This window comes from Alligator sinensis, unplaced genomic scaffold (assembly GCF_000455745.1).
Source record: "Alligator sinensis unplaced genomic scaffold, ASM45574v1 scaffold121_1, whole genome shotgun sequence".
In the NCBI taxonomy this organism is placed as follows: domain Eukaryota; kingdom Metazoa; phylum Chordata; order Crocodylia; family Alligatoridae; genus Alligator; species Alligator sinensis.
The window spans coordinates 3097854-3109718 of NW_005841910.1; the positions used below are offsets into that span (position 1 = coordinate 3097854).

The following is an 11865-nucleotide window of genomic DNA, read 5'->3' on the forward strand; positions in this document are numbered from 1 at the left end:
GCTATAAATGTGCCTTTAATTAAATTTAAGGTTTTCCTAGGTTTCCTCCCATAGAAATATATTGGGATCCCATCTGGTTACTGCTGATGAACTGAGATCTGTGGCAGCATCTGGCTGAGCCTGTGGCGCATCGCTTTGGGAAAGCTTGAGTTTATCATATGGTTTTATATTGAGTTTCCCGTAGAGTGTAAATGGATGCATTAGTAGCGACATGATCCCAGCATAACCTGGACTTTAATGGGTTTGAGCTTGGATCTGTTTAAACATTAAAAAATAAAGTCCTTTTTGCACATGCTCGGTAGGTTCTTCTTGCACGTAGATCCCCGAGCGCTGAAGATTCAGTTTTGCTATGTTTTCAAATTTCAGATGAAAGGGGGGAAGAACAGCCAGGAGCGGGACGCTATTTCTCTTGATACAGATGTGTAGCTGCCAGGACGCACGTACATCAAAAAGACATTACGCCTCTGAGTGGTTTCAAACCTACTGTTTTGTTTTGTTTTGCTAGAGGCAAACAAAATGTCAAACCCCGCTCAAGGTTGGGAGGGTTTTCTTTTGTCACTGTTCACTTCTCGTGGGAGCGCAGCGGCCTTGCTTGAGCAGGAGCCCGGGCGTCCGCCCTTTGGGGCCTCGCTCCGAGATCTGCCACCGATTCACCGCGCCCTCGGGTGCAGGGTTTGTCTCGACTTCGGTATGGTGCAGACTGCAGGTGGCATGCAAGCCTGGAGAGTCCCGTCTCTGATACCCAGTGACAAAGGTGCAGAACAATATATTTTAGCAATGATAGGGAAAGGCTTTTTTTTTTTCTTTTTGGAAAGTGTGTCCTCCTCTTCCCCTTTTTGTCTGCTCTGCCCACCCACTGACGAAGCCTCTTCACCCCATTTCCTTTTGAAACCAGTGCTGCTTACAGTATCTTCCACCTCCAAAAAAAAAAAAAAAAAAGCAGGTGGGCATAAGGGAAGGTCTAATACCAGTTTTGCTTTTTGTGGCAGGCACAGCACTCCAGCAAGACTATCAAAGGTAGTCACCTGTCAGCATTTCAAGGGAATGACGGTAGAAAGACCTGGAGTAAAAATTCCAGGAGTGAAAAGGCGGCTCCTTGGAGGGGGACTGACAGATTTACTAACCACCGGTTCAGACTAGAAGAGCGTTGCTTTTTAGCATCGCTGCTGCTGCGCAGTGCCTTTTACTGATTTAGGTTATTGGATCGGCACCGAGCTAGAGCAACATTAACCTTGCCCTGATGATACACAGGACCAAATCTCTGCTTTGGGCTTTTCGTGTTCCCCTGTTTCACATCATAGTAAAGGTATTATGGTTCATGTAGAATTAGTCTTATTTTACCAGGGATATAAATCTCTGTTCTCTGGATCACTGCCTCAGTTTAGATTTTGCTTTAAAACGTTAATGAGTGCTTCAGGTTGGGGGGCGAAGGGGGAAACATGTAATGATGACATGGTATAAAAATGTTACGGCTAATGCGTGCGTTGTATTGGTTTGTCTTGTCTTATAGGAACATCGTTTTTGCACATCAGTATTAACAATGCAAACACCCTGAAATGCTAATAGCAGTAGTAAGCTTTTAATTCCATGGAATTTATTGCTTGCTGTATTTCCATGAATTTATAACGCTTTGATTCTTAAGAGCCCCATTTAATCAGTTTTGCCTGGCACAGAACATAATAAACAACTTGCTGGTGCTAAAGTGCCACATGGGGGAGGCTGCTAACAAGAAAGTTAAATGCTTCTGCCACTAGCAGTTTCTTCGCTGTATTTTTCATGAGCTGTTACTACCCGTAATGTACTTTGCTAGCTTTAGAGCAGCGGTTAAACACAGTGACAAACTGAGAGGCACTCCGGCACTGTAAACACCCAAAGCAATACCATTTTTGTTCAGAGCTACAGTTTAAGCAAGATCTGAGACTCGGCCTCATTTTAAATTAATCAGTCACTTAAAAGGAATCGCATTTCTTCTTCTTAATATTTCCGAATATGATTTCCAGGGATGAGCGGGGAAGTCTGAGCAAGAAAAGGAGGACGGAGGGAGAGGGAGTAGCTGGAGCTTCTTAAAGAGCAGTTATTGTTTATTTGTGCTGCCTGACCATAAAAGTACAAGAGCCGGTCTTAATAGAAAAATGCCAGATGATCAAGTGCTTTAAAGCAGAAAATGTCATTTGATTCTCAAAACTGCACCAACTTTATATAATTACCCTTTTAATTATCCCTAGTGGCCCATGAAATTTGTAAAATAGAGCATCCAGGGTTTGATTTACTGACGTGTTGCACTTTGGTGCGACGATCTTAATGAATATTGTTTAGCGCTGATGTCAAGCTGAGATTTCTGAGCGGTATAGAGAGGTGCACCCCACATTGCCAAGGTGGACTTGGTAGCACATAGGGAGTTGCAGAAGTAGTCTTTTATGACCCATCTGTACATATGTAAGTTAATATACCGTCATTTTGTTTATAGGGTTGCTCAAAATGGAATTACATTTGTTTTTATCTTGGGTGCATTAGAAGTGGAATATAACATTTTCTCTACCTAGTCAAACCAAACAAATGACCTTTTCTGAGGCATTTATTTGATTCCAGGGAGGTTTCATAGGCGGTCAGTCCTAGTTCTTGTCTTCATCCCTTCTCCTCTCCCCCCCAGTTCTGGAAACTAGAGTCCTACTGTTCTTTCTGCAAAGGTTAATTCACTAACCAGAATATAGAGGCAGATAGTTTCATTGTGACCTTTATGATCTCATGGACTAACTCGTTTAGCCATTCATGGAAAATAGTACTAATCAGTATTTTGGGAGGGATTTCCTTAGGGTATCCAAACATCATTTATTGCAGAAGAATCGCTGGAATGGGCATGATAGAGATATCATAGAAGTAGCTCTAAAACTCCAGGTCTGCATGAAGTAGGTTCCCCCACTGATGTCCTGAAACAGCAGAAGGAACCTAGATATGGATGGCTCTGGGATTTGTTCATAAAATGGAGAGTTTGCAGCTACCCATTCAAATTTGGCCCAAATTTGACTGGCAAGTATCAATATCTGAAGGCTATTTGGCAATCTTTTGTAATGTAATACTGTGGATTTGGTCCATTTCTTGGAGCAACAAGTCTCATAAAGACAGTCTGAATGGGAAGATGAAGGACTTGATTGGGCAAGGATAGCGGAGGAGCTGTGTGCTTCCATTCATTGAGCTGTAGGTGGATGCTATTAATTGGTTTCATTGCGGTAATAGCCAAAGGTTGGCCAGGAGTAGGGTCCCTTTATGGTAGGCAGTGTAGAAACCCAGAGATGTGGACAGTCCTTGCCCAACACCTGTGCAGGTTAGACCTGTGCAGAGTGTTCCTTCAAAATGATCTGCCCATAATAAAAGCAAGCCGAGGCAGGAAAAGAGTCGGCAAAGATCTTAGCTCACTGCACTCCTTTCTCAACCTTTCTGCCTTTAAAAAGCTTAGGATGAAAGCCTGGCTGAAATCGGTGGCAAAAGTCTCATTGACTTCAATGGGGCCACTGATTTCAGCTAGGCTTTGATCCCAAGCTTTTTAAAGGCAGAAAGGTTGGGCCTTTATTTTTATATTGTTTTTTTTTCCCCAACAAAAGATTAAAACAGGCACAAAATTAAATGTTTGGCCTCAACCTGAAATGTAGAAAAGGGATATTATGTTCTTTCAGTTGCTGAAACAAATTAAGTAACAAATAGTAAATAGTGGGGGAGAGGTGAAGTTTTCATATTTGAATTCATTTATATTTGAAAATAAACCACTTTAAATATCCAAGAGAGGGACCAGCAATGACACTAGTGATGCATATTTGCAGAGTGCCCAGCAGAATGGGGCTCCTTTGTAGGCTCAAGACCAATTAATGTGATTACTTAAAAATAATCATGGGGTTTTAATTAATGTTTGGCTATTACTAGGATCTGGGCAATGTCAGTTTTCGGTAGCCACATCAAGGCTAACCTTGAGTTTGAGTCTTGTGATACGGGCAGTGCGATAGCATAGCTGAGTTTCCAACGCATCTTTTTCCACCTAGATTTTTCAGTGCAAATTCATAGGTAAAGGTTCAGCTGCGATGGCTTGATCTGGCAAGGCTAGCAGCCGTGTCGAAAAAATGTCACGTGACTTGAAATTATGCTAATTGGAACAAGATACTCAACCCAGAGTAAATGCACCCACTCTGGAGTTATTCAGGTATAATTATTGCGCTTTAAAGTCTCTTCCTGCGTTATTCTGATATAACATTCAGGTATAGACAAGCCGTACAAGAGTGTGTGATCTTGTCAACTTAAAAGAGTGCATCCTAAAGAGGATGTAAGCCCTGCCACTAGTTGTTTGCAAAAAGCGATGCTTTCTAGCTTGCCTCGTTGAAGTAGTATAATCATGTCTCCACTTCTAAATTTGAGCTACATCCAGTGTCTTTCAGGCTGCTCCTATGAGCGTCTTCAAAATCCAAAGGAACGCCATTGGAGTAAGGACAGACCTAACCCTAATATGGGCTCGATGCTGTCCTTTAAACATCACGTGTGTGAGCACAAACCTGAACTCTCCCCTCGGCAGTAAGAGTAGGTGAAATCTGCTGAAAGATTGTTTTATTCCTGTCTAAAATTGGAACCACAAAGTGGAAGGTTAATAAGAAGAGAAGCATCTGAACCTAGTGGTTAGACTAACATTTAGCCACCCAGCTGAGGAGTGACGAAGGAGCCGAGCCAAAACAATCATAGAAAATCCAATCAGATCACTGTAGGCCTCCTTAGTTTCAAAGTTGGTAGAAAATGGCTTGCTTAGGGAAAAAAAAAATGAATTGATGTTCCTTATTACTTTCGGGAGCCAATGTTCTGATCTCCAGTTAAGATGAACTTCCACTGGCCTTGAATTTCTGGCCTCCCTTTCACTATTTTTTATTAATTGCAGATTTAATATTTGTTGGCAAATTAGATACATTCAAAGTACTGCATGCCACCAGCCCCTTTTAAAGAAATTAGTCTTGTTTTCCTTTTAATGCACTTTGGATTCTTTTGCAGATGCTTCTATATATTCTTGGTCATTTTGGCTTTGTGGCTTTTCTAAACTTTGTGCAATCATTAGCATTTATGGGGATTTGCTAATGTAACAAGAAGAGAATATGCCCCAGAGTGTTTTGCTTAATTTCTCTTTGAAGTGGAGTGAAGCTGTCCAGTCGGCCGTATGCTGCAATTTGCTATCTTTGGGAGCAGTTTTTTGACTTCGATTTAGAGCAGGTAAAACTCTGTTAGTGAGGCTGGGATTAACTGCATGGTGGACTGTGTCTGATAGGCGCATACTGTCTAGAAATGTGGTGGTAAGTTTCTGGGGCATTTTTTTTTCTACTAAAGGAGCAATGAGCACAATGCACGTGCAGTCATACTTTGCATAGCTGCAAAAATGGCGTGCTCACATCAGTGGTGGCCTTAGGGTTGTTGGGGCCCTGGGCAAGAGAATCATTTGGGGCCCCTTAGAGGTTTAATTTGGATGACCTATAAGCAAGTCGGGCATTTTTTGATTTCAATTTCACTTTGCCCTATCCATGAAACTGCAATGAAAGTATCTTACTACAGTATTGATAATACAAATATTCCTTGTAATTGATTTTTATAAAGTGTTGGGGCCCGGGTGGTCGCCCGGTTTGCCCTCCCCTAAGGCTGCTGCTGCTCACGCGGTAGTGAGGCGGTGAATTAAAAAGATGTAAGTTGTGTGCGTGTGTGCATCTGGACAAAACCGCACAACTCGGGAAATGTTGGCCCTCCTTATGAGCTTGAATGCATTGATGTAAATCACTGATTTGCATGGACCTCTTCCAGATTACCCTGGGGAAGGATCTTCCCTTGCTTGTCTACATGTTGCCCTGTAGCAAAGCAGTAGAACAATTTATGGGAAAAGACTGTGGCTTGATAAGAAATAGCACTATAATAAATAGCATCTGTGTTTCCATAATAGTTGTCATCAGAGACCGACTCTCTCCCAGGTTCTGCTGAGACACTAATTCCACAGGATCCAGGACCCTTTCTGTAAGGGGTATGTTCGGCCCCAGCATGTGTTTAATCTCAGACCAGTAGTTCAGCCTGTCGGGTTTGAGAGCACGATAGTGATCCATTAACCGTTTTTATTGCAGCACAACTAACAAATCCTTTCGAAACTTGTGTGTGTATTAGATATGAGATGGGAACCGGCCGGCTCTTTTGCAGTTTAGAGTGGCTGACACATTTCTCTCTAAGGAATTGGAAGAGATGAAGCTTAAGGTTTGATTCTTTTTATTGTGCTTTTCTCACTCTCTTCTGTTTATTAACATCTTTCCTGATGTCCAGTTACAGGGGATGCAAGCATAAAAGTTGACATGAAAACATTTCTTTGAATGCGTTCTGTCCCCGCGATTCCATCTGCTGCTTTAAAATGAAGCCAGTTCCATCTTGTTTCATCTTTTTTAGTGCTCAGATCTGATGGGGAGGGAGAAGCAATACTTTATTTCCCATCTAAATCCACCTTGTCATTTCCCATTTTAGGTTTCTATTACTTACAGATTTGAACTGATAGGCGTGACCAGCAATGTTGTGCACGGGTGTGTGCGCGCATGTGTGGTTGTGAATGAGAGAAGCCCACCTATGGTGCTCCCTCAGTTCCATTCAAGCCCTGAACCGGTCAAATCCTCTGCCCTTCTGTGGATTTGGACCAGACTTGCAAGCTGGTTGTGTGACGACTGCTGGTAGTAGGCTGGGAAGCTTTGTCTGAAATTCCTGTTTATCCCCTTGATCGTATGACTCATTCCAAGTGCAATTCTTGCTTATAATTGTTTTATTACACTCTAGGAAGTTACGTTCAATTTAAATAGTTCAATAGTTATGCTATCTAGCAATCAGTTAACTTCCTCAATTCTTTTGAGTTGAATCCATTCCCTCCTCTAGTTGTACAGCGGACTTGCTTGTACTGCTTGCCTTCTCCAGGATTTTCAAAAGCGGCTGGTGATTTTGGGCACCTTTATTTTTGTGTGTCCAACTTGAGAGATGTGTTTAAGGGCCCTGCTTGGCAGATGGCTTGGTCTTGAAATTCACTTCCTGAAAATCAGGCCTCTTTGAAGTATATCAAGCCAAACCACCCAAAACTGTGGTTGTAGAAACCCTAATCCTTGGCCAGTGTCCTTCATTGTAGGCTTCAAGGCTTTCGTTAGGGTTTATGAGGCATTTCTCTTTGCCCTACACCAAAGGTCTTGGTTGAGCAAGTATAGGACAACTCTATAGCCAGGGGCCAAAACCAGTATTTGGTGACAGATTCTACTATGCAAGGGAGTTTTCCTGTGCTGCAGCATTTCATAAGGAGTAAGTACTATAAAAAAAAAAATCAATGACAGATAGTCCCTGCTCAAGGAAGTTCACAAACTGGGCTGATATTTTCTATCTGATCATTATTTATGGAGGGGGGGTATTGTTTTCAGTGATCAATAATATTTACTTGTAAACTTGTAGAAAGTTTGGACTTTTTCTACTGCTTCTACATCAAGTATCTAAACATGTTAAAATAATCACAGTTGGGGAAGGAAGGGAGCTAGGGTGGAGCCCAGATGAGATGTGCCTATTCTTATTGCTATCTTCAGTGCTTTCATTTTACTTCCACTTGGAAACAGCAGATCCCGGCAGTATTGAGAGCTCTTGGCCATTCAGGGGAAGTTTTGTTAACGGGTGTGCTCGACCATTTTCCCATGATGCACACACTCTGCACACTCTGTGTGTGTGTATGTGTGTGTGCACGCATACTCATTTGAACTGTGCTGCTATGCTAATTTAAGTTTTTGCACTTTTGTTTCATGAAACCTGTGCCCAGGAACCTCTCCTTCAGGGTTTTTATTGCAAGTATCTAATTAAATTAACGGTTTTGAAAGACTGCTTGCACTGTTTCACTTGGCAGGTGTGTCTGTTGTTGAGTGTTTTTCCAAGTTCATCTGGAGTCAGCCTTGCTGCTCCTTTTACTCGCAACGATTTCTATTTGCAGAACATGGATGGCGCATCAAGTTTAGTTTGTCCAACTGAGGGTTGCTATAACTAGAGCATTTTACAGCAATATGGGGCCTCTCCACACAAGAAGATAGCAAAATACTTTGCATGCTTTCTGTCCAAGACTGCTGAGACAGAGAGGTACACAGTAGATTGAACAGAAGCTGTAGGACAGCATATTTTGGCCAGGAACACCAGGACAGACTCTCTTCCCAGTGTTACAGATGTTACTAAACGTTAGCATCGCATTGTCGTCTTTCATTTATCAATCTTATCTGCTTTTAGAGCGCTAATAAATTAAGTTTCACAACCTTCCTGTTCAACCAAGGGCTCTCTGAAGGAGGTAGGAGCAGATTCCAGGAGTGAAATGGTGCCTCTTTTGAAATCCAGCAGCAGAAAATCCCATGGATACAGTGGGGCAAGGATTTCACCCAAGATCTCTTGACTTTCTGTTGTGCCTTACCCACGCATCTCACCTTTAAGTTCCATGCAACCATAGCTTTTGAGGACTCATCCAAAAGGTCCCCGAGAGTACACACAAAACTTAATATACCCGACCCAGAACATGAAGGGCGGAGTTAACCCCGATGAGATCTGTGGTTCCAGGGAGTCTAGGTCTTTAAAACCTGCTGCTTCAGGCTACTAAGCTATCCCCTGTAGCTTTGCTTCCTGCATAAGATATGAAAAAAATCTCCTGTCCTGCAAAACATATTAAATTGGATACTCTTTCACCCTGCCTTGATAAGAAATGCTGCAGAGAGATGCAGGGAAATGGAATGCTGCTTTGGAAGAAAATATATGTGAATCTAACATAAAAATGCGTGCGATAGGAGGATTTTCAGGGCTCACAGCAATACCCTCCTCAGCGAGTTACTGAAAATTCAACTCTCCCTGTAGTTTTTGCACTAGATTGTGAATAAAAAATGGTTGTGATTGATGAAGCTTTTGGTGTCTCGCTGTAGGTTGGGCAAGAGGGACTTTTAAATCACCCAAATGAAATATTGCATTATCATGAACAGTAATATGTAACTGTTAAGTATGCCATTGCTTATCATAAGCCTAAGCTCCTTCAGAGTCCTCTCCAGCCAAAAATTCTTTGCAGGTGCTAGCACACAGCGTCTCCGCGAGTTCTTTTGACTTGACGTCACGAATCCTAATTGCAAATGCCATTCCAGGATGTTCTGTGGTACGCGGCAGAGGAACCTGTGGACTTCAGGAACAATGCCCTGGAGGGTCTGTTGAGCTCAGGGGAATTGCCTGAATTTCTGTATAGGGTGGGATCTCATTTGACTGACTAACTCCTTTAGGAAGATGAGCACTAGAGAGAGTTTTAAAGAAGAAGGTGGGACAGAGGAAAAAAAAAAAAACCTATATAAAGTCATTTCAGGAGTTTAGAACGCATTAGAATATGGGAAGCCCTGATATACACAATGCCCCCATCCCGCTTTGGCGTAGGCATTATAATAACCCATTTAATTACATGATTGCATACATGCGCACTAGACTCCTTACTCGTTCCAGGCACAAGACGGGCATACAAGAAGGCAGAATTAAAGCTGAATAGGCAACTATGAATAAGATCTTTCCAAATATTCATATATGTTACACTGAAACCTAAGAAAGAATTATTTTAATATAGTTTTTATATACGTAACATATGATAGGTAGCACGGATAATGACTCCTAGAATTAAGCCTGCCCAACACTTTCTATTATAAGATCCTGTTTAAGGGTCTGTATTGAATTTGACCAAACTTTAGCTGCTCGGGCTGAAATGGTCCATGTCCGGTTGTACGTTTCAGAATGAACTGTCTTGGAAAAAAATCAGCAAAACAGTTCATCCTTTCCTCAGCATGAGATTAAAGAAGAAAAAATGTTGTTTTTCCCATGTGAAAAGACTCTTAAATCCAATTAGTTGAAGCCTCAGCGCCTCTGCGCTTTGGAACAAGGACCTGAAAGCGGGTGTGGAGGTCACTGTAGAGTCGGTCAGGGATGGGCATTTTGCCATCCATGTGAAACTTCATCCAAATTTGGTCAGGGTAAGAGTGTCTGACAACCTCATTTCTCACATCCACAGAAGATATTTAGAGCTTGGGAGACAATTTTTTCCCAAAGATCCTGTACGTTTCACCAGGCCAGGGCTGCAGGGGCTGAGCAGGATTCACGTCCATCCGAGTTATCCCTCCAGGCTGTCAGAAGCTACTGTAGCAACAGGTACAGGAACTGGGGTTGAAGAGATTATTTCCTTCACACCCTGAGCTCCCTGGAGGGTGCAGGGGACAGAAAGGGCTGTAACCACCAGGGAATAGTCTTCTCCATGGGGATATAAATATTCCCCACAGGGGTATGCATTCAGCTCTGAATCACTGGGGAGTCTCAGCATTTCTCTGCTCTCAGCAAAGAGCTGTGGGAACCCAGTGGGAAAAGGTATGTCTTGTCATTTCCCTCTTATGGCTGGCCCACAAAGAAGGTAAAACAGATTTGTGCCCAGGATCTAGCAACTCTAACCCTACTGATGAACTAACTGGTTGGGATTTTTGCTAGGAAGTTAATGGTCCTGGCATCTTAAATTTGGCCCTGTTGGGTGTCATGCTCATGTGCAACTTTTTCCACAGCTCCCCCTGCCTCATTCAGCACATGGGAGGCATGGTACTCACAGAGTTAGCACCTATTCACTATTTCATTTTATGCTTAGCAGTCCCTGGGTGGCCCTGTACGGTATTTGAGACACCATGCAAACATTACATTGAATACAGAAGTTTTAATTTCCTCCAAGGGTTTTTTTCTGTTGCACTCATCATTATAGTACCTGAGTGCTTTATAAACAGTTTTGCAAATAAGATTGTTTTGCAGAAGAGATTCTAGATATTTCAAGTCCTTGTTCCAAGGAACTTTTCAAAGAAAAGGGTCCCAAGAATTTCTGTAACACCGGGTAAACCAAAAAATGTTTTTCTGTCCTCACGCCCAGAAACGTCTGAGCCCTTTTGGCTGAAATTCTGCAAAGAATTTGGCCCGTGGCAAACATCCTCCATGGAAAACTTCAGTGCAAACAGTTAAAGGTTGGCAAAGTTACAAGTTACAACTGAAAAAAAAAGTTGTAAGAATAGGAAGTGTTAGGCAGCCGTAATCACAGGCTGTGTTACCAGTCCGGCCTGTAATGCATGCATACATCCATATACACAGAGAGAAAGAGGGAAAGTGGATGTGTTCAAAACCAGCAAGTAAGTACTGTATGTAGGTGTGCGCAATGCTAAAATAAGATGAGAGTTGTATTTTAAAGGAAAGACTTACTTGATACAGTTTAACATGTGTGTCAGGAAGTTCAGGCCCTGTTAAGGACTACCAGCTTTGATACGACTCTGGGATGGAACAAGAAGAAGATTAGGGAGAGGAAGTTTGACTGTTTTTCTTAAATGATAGCACATAACCAAGTACTGCAGAGTTGTAGCCAGAGTTATAGTATCTCAGGCCGTGTGTAGACGAAATGAGGGGCATGTGTGCACATCACTTTAAAGTGGGTTAAATGCTTTTGCACTGCTTTAATGGTGTTGGTGTTTGCACACACAGGCAGCTTATTGCGCAGTAATTCCAGCCGCTGTAGTAAATTCGGTGGCGTAATGTGCCTTAAATAACTTGGGGCACAGCAAATTAAAACTCCTCCGTGCAGCTCAGGGACTCTGCAGGAAGCCCATGCAGGCAGCCTGGCAGCAGCCTGGGAAGGCAGGCTCCTTCCAAGAAAAAAAAAAAATGGATATCTTCTTTCTTTCTTTCTTTCTTTTTTCCCTGGAGCCTGCCTGAGCTAAGGGGGGGGGGGGGGGGTGCTTCCCTCCGTGGCTACGGTGCCCCCTGGGACCGCCCGCGCTTGGCGCG

At 42.6% G+C, this 11865-nt stretch overlaps 1 protein-coding gene across 16 annotated transcripts in view; it reads left to right on the forward strand.

Annotated features, from left to right (window-relative positions):
- FOXP1 (forkhead box P1) overlaps nt 1–11865 on the forward strand; it is a 421654-nt gene that overhangs the window by 179664 nt on the left and 230125 nt on the right. For 2 of the 16 annotated variants that reach the window (XM_025197996.1, XM_025197999.1), the window contains one exon: nt 6166–6252. The exons of the other annotated variants lie outside the window; for them this stretch is intronic. The gene's annotated coding sequence lies outside the window, so the exon portion shown is untranslated. The remainder of the gene's footprint in view (nt 1–6165; nt 6253–11865) is intronic. 16 annotated transcript variants of the gene reach the window in all.